This window comes from Artemia sp. Qi Xiang Cuo, chromosome 10 (genome assembly GCF_049724085.1).
Source record: "Artemia sp. Qi Xiang Cuo chromosome 10, ASM4972408v1, whole genome shotgun sequence".
NCBI classification, from domain to species: Eukaryota; Metazoa; Arthropoda; class Branchiopoda; order Anostraca; family Artemiidae; genus Artemia; species Artemia sp. Qi Xiang Cuo.
This window is the reverse complement of record NC_142803.1, coordinates 11,336,457-11,357,174: the sequence shown is the minus strand read 5'-3', so window position 1 is coordinate 11,357,174 and position 20,718 is coordinate 11,336,457. Positions and strand designations below refer to the sequence as shown.

General features: G+C 36.3%; 1 protein-coding gene across 1 annotated transcript in view; it reads right to left on the bottom strand.

Annotated features, from left to right (window-relative positions):
- Positions 1-20,718, bottom strand: part of LOC148947468 (lactase-like protein) — a 114,353-nt gene that overhangs the window by 52,827 nt on the left and 40,808 nt on the right. Inside the window, exon 4 of the mRNA XM_089095272.1 lies at positions 14,221-14,404. The gene's annotated coding sequence lies outside the window, so the exon portion shown is untranslated. The remainder of the gene's footprint in view (positions 1-14,220; positions 14,405-20,718) is intronic.

The window sequence follows — 20,718 nt, the reverse complement described above, 5'->3', positions numbered from 1 at the left end:
TATAATGAAATTGTCAGAGAGTGTTGAGATTGATGTTGAACTAAATCAAAAGACCCTATTTGGGTTAAGATAGTCAAAAAGGCGCATCTACAATATCTCAAAAACACCTAGGGGTAAGGGTAAAAAATTTCAGTGAATGTTTAGGGTCTGTTGAACCAAATCCAATGACATAATATGCATCCAAGTTATCAAAAGAATGTGTGTTCAGCATCTTAGGAACAGCTAAGGGAATTAAGGTAAAACTTTCAGGAAATGTTGAAGGGAGTGTTTAACAACACCAGAAGGCAATATTTACATTTTGGTGGTTGAAAAAGTAAATCTCTCAGGACTGGGTTTCTGTTGACCCGATTTCTGAACAGAATGAAAAGACACCATATGCATCGATTTTTTTTCAAAATAGTGGACTCCAGCATTTCTGGAATGTCTAAGCATATTAAGTTGAATATCTTAGGGAATGACAGGGGGTGTTGAACTAAATTTTAATACAATAGCCGTAATCACGTAGTCAAAATGAACATGATAGGTAACATATTCAAAATTTTAAACATTCAAGTTAGGCAATAAAAACGAACAGAAATTTTTTTTTTTTTTTCTAAAAATAAGCTTTAAAAAAATTAAATTAAAATAAAGCTAAATTTGTACAAGCAACAGTAAGGTACACACCCCCCTTAAATCTCCTGAATGCTACTGGTTCATTTGAGCTTTACGACAGACCAAATATATAGTAAAAACCTTTCTTTAAAACTGTATCTATAAATATAAAAGAAACCCTGTTAAAGAAAATGTCGAATCTTTAGCTTTAGTTATAGGTGTCTTAATATATTAATCTAAAAAAACAAAGTTTTTCCAAGGGAAGTAAAGAGCGAAGTTGAAACTTGAAACGGAAAAAAATTACTGCTTCACAGCCTATTTAATATATATCAATAACACTAGAACAAATAATCCAACTAATTATGTTTCCCTGTGTTTCTAGGATTATAGAAAACTACCGCTTTACTGAAAACACAAAAATAAAGTATTAAAAACAGGAATATTGATTTGGAAGTCAAAAGTGAGCATGTAGCCCAAAAACAATAAACTAATCTATAAAGCTTTTCATAGTCTTACACCAGTTGTGATATCAGTAACTTTCCATAAACAATTAAAATTATCTTAAAAACATAAGCGTAAAATTAAATATTTTTTTACTAACCGTAAAGTCATTGAATAGTATACAGAAATGTTGGATTAATTTATCAGGTAGCATTTGGGTCTCGCCAGCTATAATACCAATAGTGATTAATAAACAATCTTCAATTGTAAGAAATATATTTTAGTATTGCTTGAAATGAAGATCAAATAAGGTATAATATGAACTCTGAAAATACGGTATTTCTCTCTATACAACAGTAGATTTGAAGCTATGATTCAAATTCTAAAGCTAGTCTTTAGTCCTAATCCAAAGCTATCAAGATGGCATTACTTCAAACTTGTCCACAAAATAATCATGACAAGTCCTTTTCAAAACCAAAACTACAGCCAGGGATTGAACTAAGCCATCGTGCAGAAGTGATACCAAATTAAACAAGAAAAAAAAAGTAAAGCAACAATCCTAAAATGAATTTTTGCTTGATCTTAAAAAGGAAAGATCCTAAAAGAGATTGATAATATTTTTTTTCTGTAAAAAGTGTCCTTAAGTGGTTTGCTTTTACTGTACCAAAACTTCTATATTATTTTGTGTTTTCAGTAAAGCGCTATTTTTCTATAATCCTAGAAACAAAGAGAAACATAACTAGTTGGTTTATTTGTACTAGTTTTATTGATATATGTTAGATAGGCTGAGAAGTAGTAATTTTTGCCCGTTTTAAGTTTCAACTTCGCTCTTTACTTTCCTTGGATAAACTTTGTTTTTTTTAGATTAATATTTGCTCGTTTTTTTTAATTTAATGTAGAAACAAGGCTTCCATGATCTTTTTTATTTATACGGAATAATTTCTGTTCGTTTTAAGTTTTAATGCCATTCCTTAGTTTCAGTTGAAAACATATGGAGCTGTTTAAGGGTGCATTTAAAATCTTATTTTTATGCCGAATCGCTTCATAAATTTGACTTGATAGCATATTCCCATAAAGTGCACTTTCCGTTTTTCCGCCATTTTTTTCAAATCAAAAAAGTGCTTTTTTGAATGAAATAACCAAAAAAAGGTGTTTTTAAAATCTAGGCAGAAGAAAAAAACTAAGGGGGTAAGGTCTTCCCTTCCCCTCAATTACCGCCATTAGAGCTAGCACTCAGGCTTAATCGCAGACTGAAGTTTAAAGGTTTAATTCAAAACAGTTGACCATTCAAGTCTAATTTTTGGTAGATTTTACTTGAAAAGTTTTTAGTTTATTTGTCTTCGCAATAATCCTTTACTTTTAAGATGAGTAGGTGATTTATGAAACTTACTAACAGGGTTTAAAGGGGGAGTATATGTGAGGGGTTCTTATAAACCTACAGTTAAGGGCTTTGGAGCATAATTATTGTACTGGTACCGTTTTATGCTTCCAAACTCTTCCACTTAAGAAATGGCATCAAAAGTGCCGTTTTTAGTGCTATATGGCAGCTATGGATAAAATTGATAAAAAACACGTAGATACCAGTAATAGCTTTAAAATGAGTCTTCCCGGGATATGCTTTGAAAAATGAGTGCATGAGATTTTCAAAAATAGTGGATTATCTAAAAAGTAATCACAAGAAGGGACAAACCATAACGGAAGAAAAAAAAGAATCCAAGGAGGGATCGAACGCATGATATTCCAATTTGAAGTCCAGCGCTGTACTAACAGAACCACTCCTCTAATACCGTTTTATACTTTCAAGATTTTCCACTTAAGAAGTGGCACCAAAAGTGTTGTTTTCAGTGCTATGTCTTATTTATGAATTTTAGAATTGATAAAAGCACGTAGATATGAGCAAACGTTTTCAAATGAGCCATTAAACATTAATCTAAGAAGTTCTGGAGCCCACTATCCAACATCAAAACTTTAAACGAACAGGAAATATTACGTATATGATTCGGTTCACCCCCTAGTCAATACCTCGCTCTTTAAGCCAAAGATTTTTTAAGTACTTTCATAAGAGCTATTTATTCTAATATACGGTGTTTGTGATTAAGCGGTAATTTCTAAATAATGGGAAAAAAATTCTAAATTTAGCTGAAAGAGGAAGGTATTGACTAGGGGGCGAACCCCCTAATATATATATTAAAAAGCTATGAACATAGAAGCTCGATAAGTAAGTCAATTCGTAATTTACATATATTTATTACTAATAAATTTGTTCGTAAATAAAATTAAACCAGTTTCGAGAAAGGCATTTAACCAAATAAAAGTAACATTAATATGCAATTTTTTTTTTAATTATTCATGTACGGTGAGCCAAAATCAAAACCTGCATTAATTCAAAAACGTTCAAAAATTAAATAAATAAAACAAGTTTTTTTTAACTGAAAGAAAGGAACGACGTTAAAACTTAAAACGAACAGAAATTTTTCCGTATATTAAAGGGGCTGTTCCCTCCTCAACGCCTCGCTCTTTACGCTAAAGTTTGGCTTTCTCACAACTCTTTTTTTTTAAACAATAAAAAACTTTAGCGTAAAGAGCGAGGAGTTGAGGAGGGGACAGCCCCTTTCATATACGGAATAATTTCTGTTCGTTTTAAGTTTTAACGTCGTTCCTCACTTTCAGTTAAAGAAAACTTGTTTTTTTTATTTAATCCGCTTATGAAGTGGCACCAATAGTGTTGTTTTCAGTACTATATCGCGCTTACTAATGGTAGAATTGTTTAAAAAAAAACACATTGGTATGAGCAATAGCTTTCAAATGAGCCATTAAATATAACTCTTATAAGTTCTGCTAGCCCAATAACCTCAGCTTTTCCATTTGAGACATGGTACAAAAAGTGCCGTTTTTAGTGCCATTTGGAAATTGTAGGTGCTGGAATTTATATAAAGAACGTAGATACGAGCAATATCTTTTATACGAGCTATAAGAAATCTGTCCACGATATTCTGGTAGCCTGCTAGCACCACCACTTGAGAAATGGCACAAAGTGCCGTTTTAGTGCCATGTGACACTTGCAGATGGCGGAGTTTATAAGAAACACATAGATATAAGAAATAGCTTTTGAATGAGCTATTAATCATCTTTCTATGATGTTGTGGTAACCCGCTAGGCCTGGAGAAAAAAAAACAGAAACAAAGGGAGACAGAAAAGTGCTACCGATGCAAAAAAAGCGATTTTCCTTGTTCTTCAAGGAGGGGAACGGTAATTTCCCTGTATAAGGTTTTTGGCCATGCTGATTCCAATGCTATACTCTTCGGTTTGATCTGATGCCATTTTCGAGGGGTTTCATGCTTTTTTCGAAATCATCATAAATTTCTTTTTGCAATAAACTTTCGCTTTTTAGACGAGCCGAAATAATAGTTACCATTCATTTGTGAATCAGTGACAGGTGGCAATTTTTTTCACTAGGTTTTTTTTCAAAACGCGTTTTTTAACTTTTAGTGTCTATGGGCTGTGGTTCACTCTTTACTAGGTTGCAGCTGCCACTGCAATCATGATTAAACATTAAAATCATTTTCATTAGTTTGTTCCAGTTATCTTGATGATTAAACGTTAGTTTCGTAAATTAAAAACCACTCTTCAAAAAAAAAACATAATTTTCAGTTAAACACAATCAACACAATAATAATAATATTTGAATTTATAGTTTAGTGTATTTATTTATTCATCTATGTCAGTGTCAGTTATTTTATTTTTGATTGCGTTCTTTATTTCAATCTCTCTTCCTTTTGGGCTTCATTGGATAAGGCCTTCTGGTCATTTTAGGTTTACATTATATAAAAAGAAAAAAAATTCAACTGAAAGTAAGGGGTAATATTAAAACTCAAAATGAACAGAAATTATTCCGTATATGAAGGGGCTGCCTTCCTACTCAATATCTTCCTTTTCACTCTAAAGTTCTTAGCACTTTAAAAGCTTCCTATTTTAACTTGATTTCTGGAGTCGTTCTTAAAAAATTGGTACAAACATTCAAGCTTTAGCGTAAAGAGCAAGACACTGAGGAGAAGGGTAGCCCTTCATAGAGGGATTAATTTCCGTGTGTTCTTAGTTTTAATGCTGCTCCTTACTTTCAACTGAAAAAATAGTTTTTTCAATTTAATTTCTGATTGTTTGTCAAACCATGCTGGTTAATCTGGTTCATCCTCCATGGACATCCCCACCCTCTCAGGAGAAACTCCTCCGGAAATTGTCATCCCATGTAAAATAGACCCTTATTAAAATTTCTCCGGACAATTCCATCTACGGTGAGCCCTCCCTCCCCCCTTCGTAGTACTTCTAGCACAAGAGTCAGCCTAAAAATTCTCCTTAGTATATTTTTATTTGAAAAAGACTAAGTTCTAATCGTTTTTTATCATTCCGAAAATCCTTCTATTGGTAGAAATCGTTTCCCAGAAGTCTCGAAGCGCTGAAAATTTCCCTCGGACCGCTCTACGGAACATCTCTACATGCACAATTGAGAAAGCAAAGAAAAAGTAAGACAAATAAAAAGAGTTTTATTTAGGAATTCTGTAAAATCATCCCAGTGTAAAATTACCCTGGAATGATCAACCCCAAGGATTTACTTCGCCATAGAAAATTATCCCTATATAAACCCATCCAAGTCACATAATCCTCTCCCGTAAAATGTGCAAATTGTTTCCTAATAACAAAAACCACAAGTAAACACTGAGAAAATTTTACAACTTTAAGACCTATCCCCAAAGACGGGGGGATGATGATGTATCTCAAAAGGGTAGTCTTACCCCATGCTTTCTAAAAGCCAAAAAATAATATATACTTTACAGACTAAAATTCGAATGAATTTACTGAAAAAAAATGGGCATTGTCAGTTTATTATACATATCCTGATATTTACTCCTTAAAATCTTAATTAATTTTTTATTTCTTAAAGTTATAAAAGTGGAAACATTTAAAAGATTTTTTTCAGTAATTTACAAATTATATTATGGCTTTTAGAAAGCATGGGGTTAACCCTACTCATATTAATTTCTGCTCGTTTTGAGTTTGACTCAGTTATTTATTTGAATTTCTGCTTGTTTTGGGTTTCATTTATTTATTGATACCGATTTGTGGAAGTTGTATGCTTGGTACATTATTTGATTCTTTTTTGTTCATTTTTGGTTTAATGGAGTTCTTTACTTTTTTTGAAAAGCTTATTTTGTGCAAAAAGTTTTTTAAAAATTAATTTCTGTATGTTTTATATTGACAAAGTCTTTTTCAGGGAGAAAGACTGAGCCTCTTCTAAAGTTAAACAACCCTCCCCTCAATAAAAACCTTAAATACCCCCTGGGCATAACTTTAAACCCTTGATACTAATCTCTGGGGTTCGTTTCCACCCCAAAAGTCTTGTTATATGATATTTAGACTGTTTTGAATAGAATGGCTATCTCAAAATTTCTATTAGATGAATATCGAGACAATACGACGTGTGTTTAGGGGGGCGGGGACTTGGGTAGCTGCCATCCCATCAGTTTGACTCTTAAAAAGAGCATTATAGCGTCTGATAACCAATCCACTGAGCCCCCTCTGAAGTTTATATGACCACGCTTTCTTTAAAAACCTTATATTTCCCCAGGGCATAACTTACAACCCTTGCCCTGAGGGCTGAGGGGATTTCTGATCCTCAAAAAATAATTTCCAGACCTTTCTGATACGCTGAACAAAATAGCTATCTCAAAATTTTGATTGTAAGTGTCTGAGGAAATACTGGGCATGGGGGCATCTGCCCTCTGATCACTTTCGACTAATAAAAAAGGCACTAGTTCTCTCATTTTCCAATCGAATGAGCCCTTTTTGAAGCTTCTACGACATAAGTTTCTATAAAAACATTATATGCCCTAAGGGCATAACTTAGGACTCTTGTCCTGACGGCTATGGCGGGGGAGGGCCTGTCATCCTATAAGACATAGTTTCTAGACCTTTCAACTACGTTGAACAAAATGGCCATATCAAAATGTTGACTGGAAATGTTTGGGGAAATGAAGGGCATGGGACGGGGGTGATACTCCCTTAAATTACTTTCGACTATTAAAAGGGACAATAGCCCTCTCAATTTCCAACCCAATGAAAACTTTTTGAAGTTTTTACGACATTATATGCCCCCAGGGTATAACTTACAATCTTACCCCTGAGGGCTGTGGGGTCGGGGTTGTCATAATCAAAAACATAATTTCCGGACCTTTCAACTACGTTCAACAAAATGACTATGTCAAAGTGTTGATCGGAAGTGTTTGGGGAAATGATAGGCGTGAGGGAGGGGGGGCAATCACCCCCCCCTCTCAATTCAATTGAGCCATCTCAATTCCACATTGAATGAGCCCTTTTTGAAATTTCTACGGCAAAGCATTCTATAAAAACTTCATATGCCCCAAGGGCATAACTTACAACCTTAGCCCTGAGGGCTGCTGGGGGGAGGGTGTCATACTCAAAAATATAAGTTCCAGACCCTTCAAAAACGTCCAACAAATGACTTTGTCAAAATGTGGACCAAAGGTGTTAGGAGAAATGATAGGCGCGGGGGGGGGGGCATTCGCCCTCCAATCACATCTGAATATTATTAAGAGCACTAACCCTCTCAATTCCTGATTGAATGAGCCCATTTTGAAGTTTGACAACGCTTTCAATAAAAACCTTACATGCCCCCAGGGCATAACTTACAGCATTTGCCCTGAGGGCTGTTGGGGGTTTCTCATCCTCAGAGATATAATTTATGGACTTTTGAACTACGCTGAGCAAAGTTGCTATCTCAAAATTCTGATTGAATGTGTTTGGGAAAATGGTGGGCGTGAGAGATGGTTAGTTACCCTCCAATCACGAAAAAACTGCATATAAAAACCTTATATGCACCCAGAACACAACTTACAACCCTTGCCCTGAGGCTTGTGAGGGGTGGGGTTGTCATCCTCAAAAACCTATTTTCCAGAACTTTAAACTACGTTGAGCAAAATGGTTATCTCAAAATTTTGATTGGAAGCATGTGGGGAAATGGTGGGCGTGAGAAGGGGGTTTGTTGCCCTTCAATTACTTTCGACTTTTAAAAAGGGCACTAGCCCTTTCAATTTCCAATCGAATGAGTCCTTTTTCTACGACATCACTTTCTATAAGAACCTTATATGCTCCCAGGGCTTAACTTACAACCCTTGCCCTAAGGTTTGTGGGGGGGGGCTGTCATCCACAAAGACCTGATTTCCAAAACTTTAAACCACGTTGAGCAAAATGGTTATCTCAAATTTTGATTGGATGTGTTTGGGGAAATGGTGGGCGTGAGAGCGGGGTTTGTTGTTCTTCAATCTCTTTTGACTATTAAAAGGAGCACAAGCTCTCTCAATTTCCAATCGAATGAGCCGGTTTTTAAGTTTCTACAACACCACTGTCTGTAAAAACCTTATATGCTCCCAGGGCATAATTTACAACCTTTACCCTGAGGGCTGTGAGAGGGTTGTCACCCTTAAAGACCTAATTTCTTTAACTGTCAAGTATGTTGAAAAAAAGGTTTCTCAAAATTTTGATTTGATTTTTTTGGGGAAATGCTGGGCGTGAAAGGGGGGGGGGGTAGTTGCCATCCAATCACATTCTACTATTAAAAAGGGCACTAGCCCTTTCAATTTCCAATCGAATGAGCCCTTTTTGAAGTTTCTACGACAATGCTTACTATAAAAACCTTATATGCCCCAAGGGCAAAACTTACAACCCTTGCCCTGAGGAGTGTGTGTGTGTGTGTGGGGGGGGGGGGTTATCATCCTCAAAGACCTGATTTCGTTGAACAAAATATGTATTTAAAAATTTTTATTGCATGTGTTTGGGGAAATGGCGGGCGTGAGGGGGGGTTTAGGTGCCCTCCAATTACTTTTGACGATTAAAAAGGGCACTAACCCTTTCAATTTTCATTTGAAGGAGCCCTTTTTGAAGTTTTTACGACAACATTTTCTATAAAAACCTTTTATGGCCCAAGGGCATGACTTACAACCTTTGCCCAGAGGGGTGTGGGTGGTTTGTCATCCTCAAAGACATAATTTCCAGAACTTCCAACTACGTTCACCAAAATAGCTATCTCAAAATTATGACTGGATGTGTTTGGGAAAATGATTTGCGTGAGAGGGGGGTTAGCTGCCCTCCAATCACTTTCGACTATTAAAAAGGACAATAGACTTTTCAATTTCCAATCAAATGAGCCATTTTTAAAGTTTCTATGACGAAGCTTTCTATAAAACCTCATATGCCCCCAGGGTATAATTTAAAACCCTTGCCCTGAGGGCTCTGATAGGGTTATCATCCTCAAAGACCTAATTTCCAAAACTTTCAACTGTGTTGAACAAAATGGATATCTCAAAATTTTGACTGCGCGTGTTTGTGGAAATGGTGGGCGTGAGAGGGGGGTTAGTTGCCCTCCAATCACTTTCGACTATTAAAAAGGACATAAGCCCTTTGAATTTCCAATTGAATGAGCCCTTTTTTAAGTTTCTACGACAACGCTTTCAATAAAACTTTATATACCCCCAGGGCATAAATCACAACCCTTGTTCTGAGGACTGTGGGGGGGGGGGGGATTGTCCTCCTCAAAGACATAATTTTTTAGATCTTTCAACTACGGTGAACAAAATGGCTATCTCAAAATTTTGATTGGATTTGTTTGGTGAAATGGTGGATGTGGGAGGGGTGTTAGTTGCCTTCCAATCACTTTCGAATATTAAAAAGGGCACAAGCCATTCCAATTTCCTATCGAATGAACCGTTTTCGAAGTTTCTATGACAATTTCTTCGATACGAAGTGCCCTGGTCTAAAACCAACAAAAAAAAAGAAGAAAACGCATTGTGCCAACATCGTTCTTTACTTAGGCATCTATGATCAGCCCTCAGCTCCTTAGCGATGTTGTCAAGCAGCGCTAGCGGGTCGATAAATCCAAAATGAGAAATAATCTTGCGGTTTTTATACCATCTGGGTAAATATAACAAAAATTTACAATATTTTAAACAGCCTCTCCTTAACTGAAGACGGTCTTTATTCCACCTTAAAGGCTGAAAACCAGAGAAAAATAGAATTGTAGGAGAGCAAAAACTGTGGTTTACATAAACCTTGACGACTATACCTGCCTTTATCTGGTGAGATATAACTGTTTGAGATATGAATACACTGCAGAACGCGTGTCAGTGATCTTTCTTCTGACAAAAAAATAAAAAAAAATCCCCATTTTAGCCTACAGGAGCTTGAAACCTCTGACATAGCGTTATACGCTGAATCTGATGGTATGATTTTCAATAAGATTCATTACTTTTAGGCAAATTTTCATAGACTCGTAACCTTTCATGGGTAAGACTAAACCTAGTGAATCTTACATATTTGGTATTAAGCCAATTCTTTTTAATTGTACTTCTTTTCCTACCCCGGGGTAGGAAGCATGGAATTAGGTGATATAGAATTTTTAATCAGGCAGGAAGGATGGGGTACATAGACAGGGAGTAGGGCTCACGATGGATAAGGAAGCCTTATTTATGCTGGGAAGGCATTAAAAATCGAATATTAATCGCTCATTTCATGTCTAGAAAGCTCAGGGTATCAGTTATAATAGTATATGCCCCTGTAGAACCGACTGACAGAGATACTAGAAGTGACTCAGATGAATTTTACTTACAGTTACACGAGCAAATAGACAGGGTCCCAGGTAAAACTTTGGTCTTTTTACTAGGAGATTTTAACGCTCATGTTGGTAGAAATAGGGATATAGATGGTATCCTACTCTAGATAATCTGGTGTAGCAAAAGAAAACAGTAATGGCTACAGATTTTTGCAATTTCGTGGGTAAAGCAATCTAGTTATAACCAGTACGGTGTTTGGTCATAAAATGTCCAATAAGTTAACATGATATTCACGTGATGGTAAGACAGCCAACCTCATTGATTATGTTATAGTAAAAAAAAACTGGCAGGATCAATACAAGATACTAGGGTATATAGGAATGCTGTTAGTGATGTTAAAAGCAAAGATCACCATCTAGTAGTATCCAGGGTTAATTTAAAGCTGAAATTTCGGAAGGGAAACTACCTCCCGGGGAGCTATGATGTTGGTAGACCCCAGGATGAAAATTTTAGAGAAACTTTCCAGGAACAGTTGACTAAACTTTAGAGTTTAAAATTTGACAATGTGGAAGATGGTTGGAATATTCTTAGAAAAACCATCTGTGAAGTTGCTAATGGTGTTAGGAAAGAAAGTTAGGACTGCAGGTGGGAATATTAGTGAAAAAGCTTTATGTTTAATAGAGAAGAGAAGGGGCTTGTCCAAGACTTATCTGAGTGATAGATTATATGAAAATAAAAGAAATGTAAGGAAAGTGGAAAAACCATTAAAATATAAACTAAGTAGGTGTTAAGTAGAGGCCATGGATAGAACTGCGGAGGATCTGGAAGATGCAGCTAAACGGCATAATAGTAAAATACTGTACTGGTATGTTAATAACTTGAGAGGGAGTAGTCAATCTGGACTTGTCCCAGTTAAAGCTAGGAACAGGGCCCACAATTGGCGAAAAAGAAAGAGTTAAAGAGAGATGGGCGGAACATTTTGAGAATGTGGTAAACCGAGATAGAATTACAGGAAAAGATATAGAGGAAAATGAAAAAGTTTGTGAGAATTAATGAAAAGTCCTAAAAGAACTAAAAAATAATAAGGCTCCGGATGCTGATAATGTGGTAAATGAGTTTCTTAAATATGGTGGCTCTGAGAATAGAGATAGGTTACTCAAGATTAGGAATATGACTTTTGAAAAAAGAGAAGTACCTAGCGATTTTAGGAAAACCTTAACTAAACCACTGTGTAAGAAAGGTAGTGAGAGTGGTAATTATCAAAGCAATAGTCTGGTCTCTGTAGGTAGCAAATTACTTAGTAATATTATACTTTTCAGACTGATAGATGCTGTAGACAAAGAGACGAACAGTGCGGTTTTAGAAAAGGTGGAGGATGTGTCTACCAAATGTTCACTCTTAGGTTAATAATGGAGAAGTGCCTGTGTTGTAAAAAACCTTTGGTACTCAGTTTTATAGATTATGAGCAACCGTTCGTTTCTGTTCATAGAAGGGCTTTGGCAAAGGTATTATCCTTGCATGATAAACCAGACAAATACGTTAAAGTGATTATTGCTATGTACGAGAATAGCAATGCTTCGGTTAAGGTAGGAATTGAGGTTAGCAGCTGGTTTTGTATTAAATCAGGAGTTAAGCAGGGTTATGTTCTATCCCCATTTATATGGGTCATTTTGATTGACGTGGTCTTAAGGAGAACAGAAAAGGCAATGGGAAACCACAAAATCAAATTGGGAGGAAAAACTCTCTTTAGATTATGCTGATGATTTAAGCATCCTAGATGAGAGTGGGAGCAAAAGGAATGAACTTATAGAAGTTTTGCGAGTTCATGGTGCTAGAATAGGTTTGAACATTAATGGGTTAAGTAGACTAAGTCACTAAGGCTAGGAATAAGTGAAGATGAAAAGGTAATGTTGGGTAACGAAAAGATTGATCAAATGGGCAGCTTCGCTTACCTTGGTAGTATTATTAGTAAAGACAGTGAGAGCAGTGAAGATGTTTAAAGTAGAATAGCTAAGACTGAGGGTGTTTTTTCCCAGTTAAAAAAAGTTTGGAAGAACAGAAAGATAAGTCTGCAAACCAAGAGTAGAATATTGGAAGATACAATGACAAAAGTGGTCAAATATGGCTCTGAAGCATGGGCGCTCTGAAAAGCGGATGAAGATTTGCAAGATATTTTCTAGAGAAATTGCCTACGGATTCTTCTGGGTACTCAAATGACTGATCGCATTTCAAACAGTAGGCTGTACGAAAACTGCGGTTCAATCCTGCTTTCTAAGGCTATAATGAAAGAAAGGTTGAGATGGCTAGGGCAAGAATTGCTGATGAAGGATGACAGATTGGTATTATGAATGATTCACATAGATTACAGAAGCTAATAGAGTTGCTCAATAAGAACACCAAACCAACTGCATAAGAAAGTATCAATATGGAATATTCCATGTTCATACTTTTTTAGTTTTTTATATTTTCTCTGTACGGGCCGCAGTTTTTCGTTTGTACTTCATTGATTTTTACTCTCTTTGTTGTTCTTTAGAAAAAGAGGGAAGTCCTTAAGCTACAATTCTACCTCATATTTTCATAATGCACACTTTTTTGCCATTTTGATAGTATAAATTCTAAAATAAATTCTAAATAAAAGGCCCCCTGGCTGTTAGGATTTCTATTCTAGAAAAAAAATTCTATCCCACGCAGACATTTGTCATTTGTACTTAAAGATCATGCGTAGTTCTCAAGTCTTTGCAGACTTTTATTAGTTCGACAGTAGACTTTGAAAAGGCTTATTTTGGTCGCTGCTTCCCTATCTTTTCATTGCAAACTTACTTTTACATTTCCAAGAAGAATGGTTGCACCAAAACCTTTTGACTTCCTTTCATTAAATTCGAATTTCCATTTTGCACTTTTCCATTTGTTAATTTGACTTTGTTTTCATCTATTTCTCCTTCAATAGCTGCTGGGAATGCTGGAAAAGCGACCGGAGGACATGGGCAAGGCAGAGGCAGAGATGACAAAGACCAACCCGGCTAGCGGTTGCACAAAAATAATTTAAAGTCTTTCGCTTGCACTTTCTCTATCATCACTTTGTAAAAAGGTGCAATTAAAAGGGATTTTAACTAAAACCTACCAAAAAAGTGCAATACCCGTCCATGGAGGGAAGGAACGCACTTAACTAAAAAAAACAGTACAGAAAATTACGGAAGTGTGCAAGCTGACAACCGTTATGCAAAAATTAAACATTTAAACGCAGAACTCATATACAGAAACATTGCGTATCCGCCACCTCTGCGCGATGACGCATTTTCTCGCTAGGAAATACTTTGCCCTTTCAAAATTAGCGGTTAATATTAGCAAAATGACCATTAAGGAAGAGTGCTTGGATATTGCCGCGTTGGTGGGGTTGGGGAATTTTTCCCAAAGCCTTCATACGTTTATTTGCAAGCCCTACGGTAGTTTAGTTAATCTGATTATAAAAGCCGACTACTTTGTCCGATTAAGTTTAGTAAATGATTTTAGTGATTATCTAAATATTCCAATTAAGATACTCGACAGATTTAACACTTTTTTCACTTACCTCCTTGCTGGTTTTTGAATTCTCTCTCATAAAGCCGGTAAGCCTTGGCATAAGCACGAAGCAGATTGTGAGCAGCAATATATTCTGAAGTTCCTGATCCACTTATTCCTGGTGCAAATACACCAATACCATATCCCAAATGTGCTACTATATATGGCTCATTTAAAGTGATCCAAAATTTTACCTGTGTATTAAAAAGAATTGAAATATCAGTTTTGATAACCAGACCACAAAAAAAAAACTAACCCATAAGTACTAACCCATAAGAAAATTTTAACTCAAAAACTGTTTGTTCTTTTTACTTGGTTAAAATTTCAAGCAAAGAACTAACTTAATTTTGGCTTCTTTTTACTGGCCCAAAATTTGTCTTCGCAATAATTGCTAAATACAATAACGAGTAAATGAGGCAGGGTAAATTGGCTTCCCTTTATAGCATATACTTAAATTATAATGTTTTCTGCTAACAAAAAAGGCTGAAAAATTACGTCACACTCAACAGAATTTGAATTAAAGCAGACTACTAAAATGGATTTGTAGGAAAGTAATTTCTCATAGCCCTCTGATTATTTAATTTGATCTAAAATAGGTTTAGATAAGTCCTATAGATTAGATAACCTATATTAGATACGCTACCGATGGTTCCAGGAGCAACAACGTTTCAGGTATGGTCTACGATGATCTAATATGACAAGTGAATTTCAGACTAAACTCTCTACCACCATCAAGTTTGATGGTGGATATGAATCTGCTCTTGACAATTGTATTTCAAAAATACATCTGATGTCGTAAGAAAGGTGACGGCGAATAATTTTAAAATAAAACTCTAGGATTAGCCATTCCCTAGCGATGATGATCTTTTTATGTTCAAACATCGGATTGAACAGAAAAGAATTTACCTTACAAACACCGTTGATGAAAAAATTATCCCTAGTGATGATTTGCGTGACATCATTGTTTAAAAAATTATAAGACTAAAGCCAAAATTTTTAGTGTAGAGAATCATGTGATTTGCTCACACTATGCACCCAGCTTCCTCTCAGAAAGTTGGGTATTTATTTACTGATCACTTATGGAGATGTGAAATCTTTTCGCTCTGAGTCTACGAATATTGCAACACGGATAGGACTACTACAAGGGGCGTTCAATAATGTATTTCTATGGTCTTGGTAGTCAGTTTTATACGACATTTCTTTCCACTACCCGTTGCCAAAAATCTATTATACCAGCTGCAAAGAAAATTACTGCCTCGACAGGACTGGACTTATCAAGGACTGAGCAGTCCTTGACCGGACTAGGGCCATGAAAAAATTGTCATGGAAAGGCTTTCAGAAAAGCTTAGATCTTCAGTGATAGCTGTTGGCGAACAAAACAAAATTCAACAAAGCGGAAAGGGTTTAAAAGGGTACGTGATAGTCATTCAATCATTAATCTCCACCCATGATAAGGGAAAGACATCATTGTCAACGACGACGACAACGACTCTGAAAAATAATAAAAAGAAAAAAGAGGAAAATATTGTTAGATCAAAGAAAGATTTTCTTCATATAAGATAACATATTCTCCTTCAAATAATCAAATTTATCAACTACTTAAAAATTAAAGAAATTCAACACTGAAAATGGCTATTTCAAACAGTTCGTGGTAACGAACTATAAGTGAGGAGCGACCCGGCTCAATAGGAACCGAAAATCTAAAAAACGGAATTTTGATAACAGTAGATACATCAAAGAATCAGACTTTTATGCTGATTTTGAATATATAAGTTTCATCAAGTTTAGTCTTACCCATTAAAAGTTGTGAGCCGGACAACATTTGCCTTATTTTCAAAAATAGGGCGAAACAGCCCCTAAAAGTGATAGAATATTAATGAAAATCAAACCATCAGATTCAGCGTAACAAAAACCCTAAACTGTAAATGTTTCAAGCTCATATCTCCAAAAATGTGGAATTTTGTATTCTTTGCCAGAAGAAAGATCACAGATGCGTGTTTAATTGTTTTTTGTTTTTTTCCAAGGGGTGATCTTATCAATCCAGTAATTCTAGAATATCGTGAGAGGGCTCATTTGAAAGAAAATTAAAAGTTTTAGTGCCATTTTGAAGTAACCCAAAAATCTGAAGGCAGCTTTCCTCCCTACCACCCTCATTTTTTCCCAAAGTCACACACTCCAAGTTTTGAGATATTCCTTTTTTCAGCATAGTCGAAAGTCTAATAAATATGTCTTTGAGGAGGATCTATAGTATTAGTTATTGGGAAGTATACGGACATTTTCAGGGGGATTTTTTCTGGTGGGGGGGGGGGGTCAGAGGAGGGGTTTACGTGGGAGGATCTTTCCATGGAGGTTCTTTCTTCGGGGTAAGGGACATTCTATGAAAAGGGCGTCAGATTTCCCAGCATTATTTAAAAACCATGAGAAATTATATAAAAAAAAAACAAGTTTTTTCAAATGAAAGTAAGGAGCAAAATTAAAACATTTGTTGCTAGGGGGGTTCGCCTTCTAGTCCATACCTTTCTCTTTGCGCTGAAGTGTTTTTTAGTACATTCAAAAGAGTTATCTATTCAAATTAAACGGCCTTTGTGATTCAGGGATTTGTGATTCGAATAATATTAGCGTAAAGGGCCAGGTATTAACTAGGGGACAAACCCCCTCATATACGTAATAATTTCTGTTCATTTTAAGTCTTAATGTTGCTCCTTACTTTCAGTTGAAAAAACTTGTTTTGTTTTTATTTAATCAGTATCAAGCATGGCTATAGTAAACAATTTCTTCGCAGTTTCTGTCGGATATTATATATTTTCAAATCTTTTCCAATGAAGATTCTTTCATTGATTTATCATCTACTTTTTGTTGATAATGTAGTGGTCAAAAAGTCAAACAATTGAACCCCCACTGCTGCCAAATATCTATCTTGTGAGAATTGTAAACTAGACAATGTGTTTAACCAATTAATATTTACAATAGTAGGACAGTGGTAAGGAATAGCAACAATCTATCAAACTATGCAAGCTATATTCAATTTATGTTGATGACTCCAAAGTCTTTTAAGGAATTTCAAGGTCAAGCGATGGGCTGTGAACATAGAGCAGACATGAATACTGATAGTCAGCTAAGGCAGTGGCCAAAGAGAATCATCTGATCAGTAAAGTAAATCATCAGATATTTAATTTACCATAATGGTTGCCCACCTCCCCCAATGCTAAACTAACATAGAGTAAACACTTGCTGCTAGAAATTTAATTTTTAGGAAAACAATTTTTGCAGCATTTGATGAAATAGTTACTCTAGCTTAAGCAAAAGTTCATGTCCGAAAAAAGCAGGTTATGAGCTCTGTTGTTTTGGTAGTGTAATTTGATCCCACATAAAATCACCGCTCAGTAAAATATTACCAATGGCTCCACTCGTTACGCTGCTTATCATTTATTAACGATGAAGTCCCGCCAAAACTCGCCTTGAACTTTGTGAAGAATGCTGGTGCCATGAGATCCTTGACTACCTCTCCTTAAGGTTTTAACTTTTTGTCTATTCAATCTTGGTTGCAAAGTCAGCAGCATTTCCCTAGAGATATAATCGTTTGACAAAAAGAAAATCTTATAAAGATTGTTTTAGATTTCTCGGAGATTCAAGGCATGAGCATCGTAAGAACTGGGAATGTGAGCTTAGTGGGTATATTCACCGATGCGTTTTTAGAAAACATTAAGTTATACTGCTAAGTCAATCTGAAACCTACTGGAAGATCACCCCTAACAGCAGTGTTTTGCTGTTAGCAAACATATAAAAATTGAAGTTTACAAAAGAGATCCACATATGAAGAAATATGAATTCTATTGTATGACATATGACTTCAAAAGATATGCAAAAAAAAGACAGTCCCAAAACCTGTTTTTGACTCTGAAAAAGTCCCGGAAAAAACATTAAAACAGGTTTTTAAAATAGAGCTATAAAATAGTTTAAAGCTCTATCGATGCCACTGTAAGATGAATGTGAAATAATATGGGCAGTCACGTAGAAGTGCTTCCACAAAATACATAAAGTATCTCTGGGCCCCCAAAGAAAACCTAAAGACCAGCGACTGTCCGAGCAAACTTGGCAACTAATAGATGAAAAAAAAAAGATGAGAATGTCTGTCCTCCAGCAACAAGTCCCTCATCGTCTTGTTTTCCAAACGAGCAGTATAGAGCTATTGGCAAAGCTGTCAAAAACAGTGCCCGTACTGATAAGCGAAACCTTCTAGAGCGTATGGCAATGGAGGCAGAAGAAGCAGCAAAAAGACTCAAGAACTGTTTACAGAATCACCAATGATGGCATAGGGAAACGGCTTACAATTAGAAACGGCACTGTCAGAGATCCATTGGGGGTGTTGGTGCAAAACAGAGTGCAATCAATGAACTATGGGCTAATCATTTCTAAAGTTTACTAAATAGACCCGCCCCAAAAGAACCCCCTGACATTCCAGAGATTCCCATCTTCTTCCTGAATATCAGCACGGACCCGCCTTCTGCCACTGAGATACTAAAAGCAGCAAACAAACTGAAAATGGAAAATATCCGGGACTGGACCGCATATCTGCAGAGATGATACAGGCATCAATATCCTCATGTATCTCCCTTTGGTCTTTACTCTTCCCTCAGATTTGGACAACGGCCAAAGTACCATCAGACTGGAAGCACAGAACACTTAACAGTCCTTGAGTCAAGCAAAAAGCAGCTTCAAGAATTACTTAACGAGGTCATGGTAAAGGTAAACCATCTTGGCCTACGTGTGAATGCTGAGAAAACAAAATGCATGGCGACTAGTGACTCTCCCCTGTCCATTAAATATGGCGACCAAAATGTTGAGCAAGTTGTCCAGTTCAAATATCTGGGAAGTATCATTGAGAACACCGGCTCGATAGTGAAAGAAATACACATCAGATTAGGACAGGACAGGCACCTTCAACAAACTACGTCAAGTATAGAGATCTCAGAGGTTTTTTTAAAGCTACGTCTTTTCAACAGCAATGTTATGCCAATACTACTCTACGCAGCAGAAACATAGCACCTGGATCAAGAACAAGAGAGAAGAGTCCTGGCTTTTGAAAATTCGTGTCTTCGTAGAATATTGAACATCCATTTGTCACAGAAGGTGACAAACCAGTCAATCCGTGAAATACGCAACAACCTCTAATAACCGACATCATCAGAGTCAGAAGGTCGAGATATTTGAGCCACGTCCTACGTATGAATGACCATAGACTCCCTAAAGCTGCTTTTCACTGGTAACCACCAGGAGCTCATATCCAGGGAAGAACCAGAAACACAATGCGCCAGACCTACCAAAGAGATCTACGAAACCTGCACACCTCCGTTCTACCAGAATGGGAGGACATCACTGCAGCAGCAAACCTGAGGGAAGAGTGGCGACTCCTCCTTTATCCCCTGGGTACCTCACGAGGCACAGGCGGATCTAAGATCTAAGGTAGGGTAAAGAGCGAGGTGATGAGGAGGGGACCGCGCCTTTCATATATGGAATAATTTCTGTTCGTTTTAAGTTTTAATATCACTCCTTACTTTCAGTGGATATTTTTTTTTATTTAATATCCTTAGAGTTCAAAGCACAGTAGAGAGAATATACAGTATCCAAAAAGGCTATACTCTCCGTTAAAAATAAGTGAAACACATTTAAAACCACACAAGATTCATACTCCGCGTTCGCGCATGCACGATTCTGATGTACACATCACAGTATGCCTATGGAAAAACCTGTTTTTTGCCGGGCAGCAACTGAACTAAGGTTGTGACGCATTTTCTCAGACAATATGCGCGTGGTATGAAATGTGTATCATATTTGGAAAAAGAAGCCGCTACAGTATAAAGTGGTTCAAAGGCTAAATAAAACTGATGAGGGATAAAAGGAATTACTTTTGTCATATCTGCCGGGTCATGTTGAGCACACATCACCCCGACCTAAAGGTCAGCACATAGGGTTCGAAACATCAAGTAAAAGACATTATTTTGCTTTTAATGAGTATTAGTGGACCATTGGGGAGGGGGGGGGCTGAAAGGTTTTGAAAAAAAAACAGTTTAGTCGAACGATTTTTACCTGTGCAACACCCCATTAACAGAGGAAGTATATGATAAATAATTAGCTAGCTTCCCTTTTAGTCAACATTCATCTCTAAGCAAGTGACTAAAATTCATGACAGAGCTTTGAGGACAGCTTTCACTAATTGCTGAGGTTTACTTGGGATTTTGGATTCTATTACTCCACTTTTACATATTGAACAAATTGCTATTTTTAGGTCACTGTGAAACTTTTCTTATCAATGGTAGTGAAAACCATGTACAGTATGATGGTTGTGATTTTGCTTATAGTACTAAAATAGCATGATCAGTTGACAGGCTAGTATTTTTTTTGTTCAAAATGGGATCTGGTGGGTAATTAAGAATGAGTTCTTTAGTTTTAACAAGGAAATGATCTTTCAGAGTGTGTCGATTGAGATTATGGTAAACAAAAAAATATA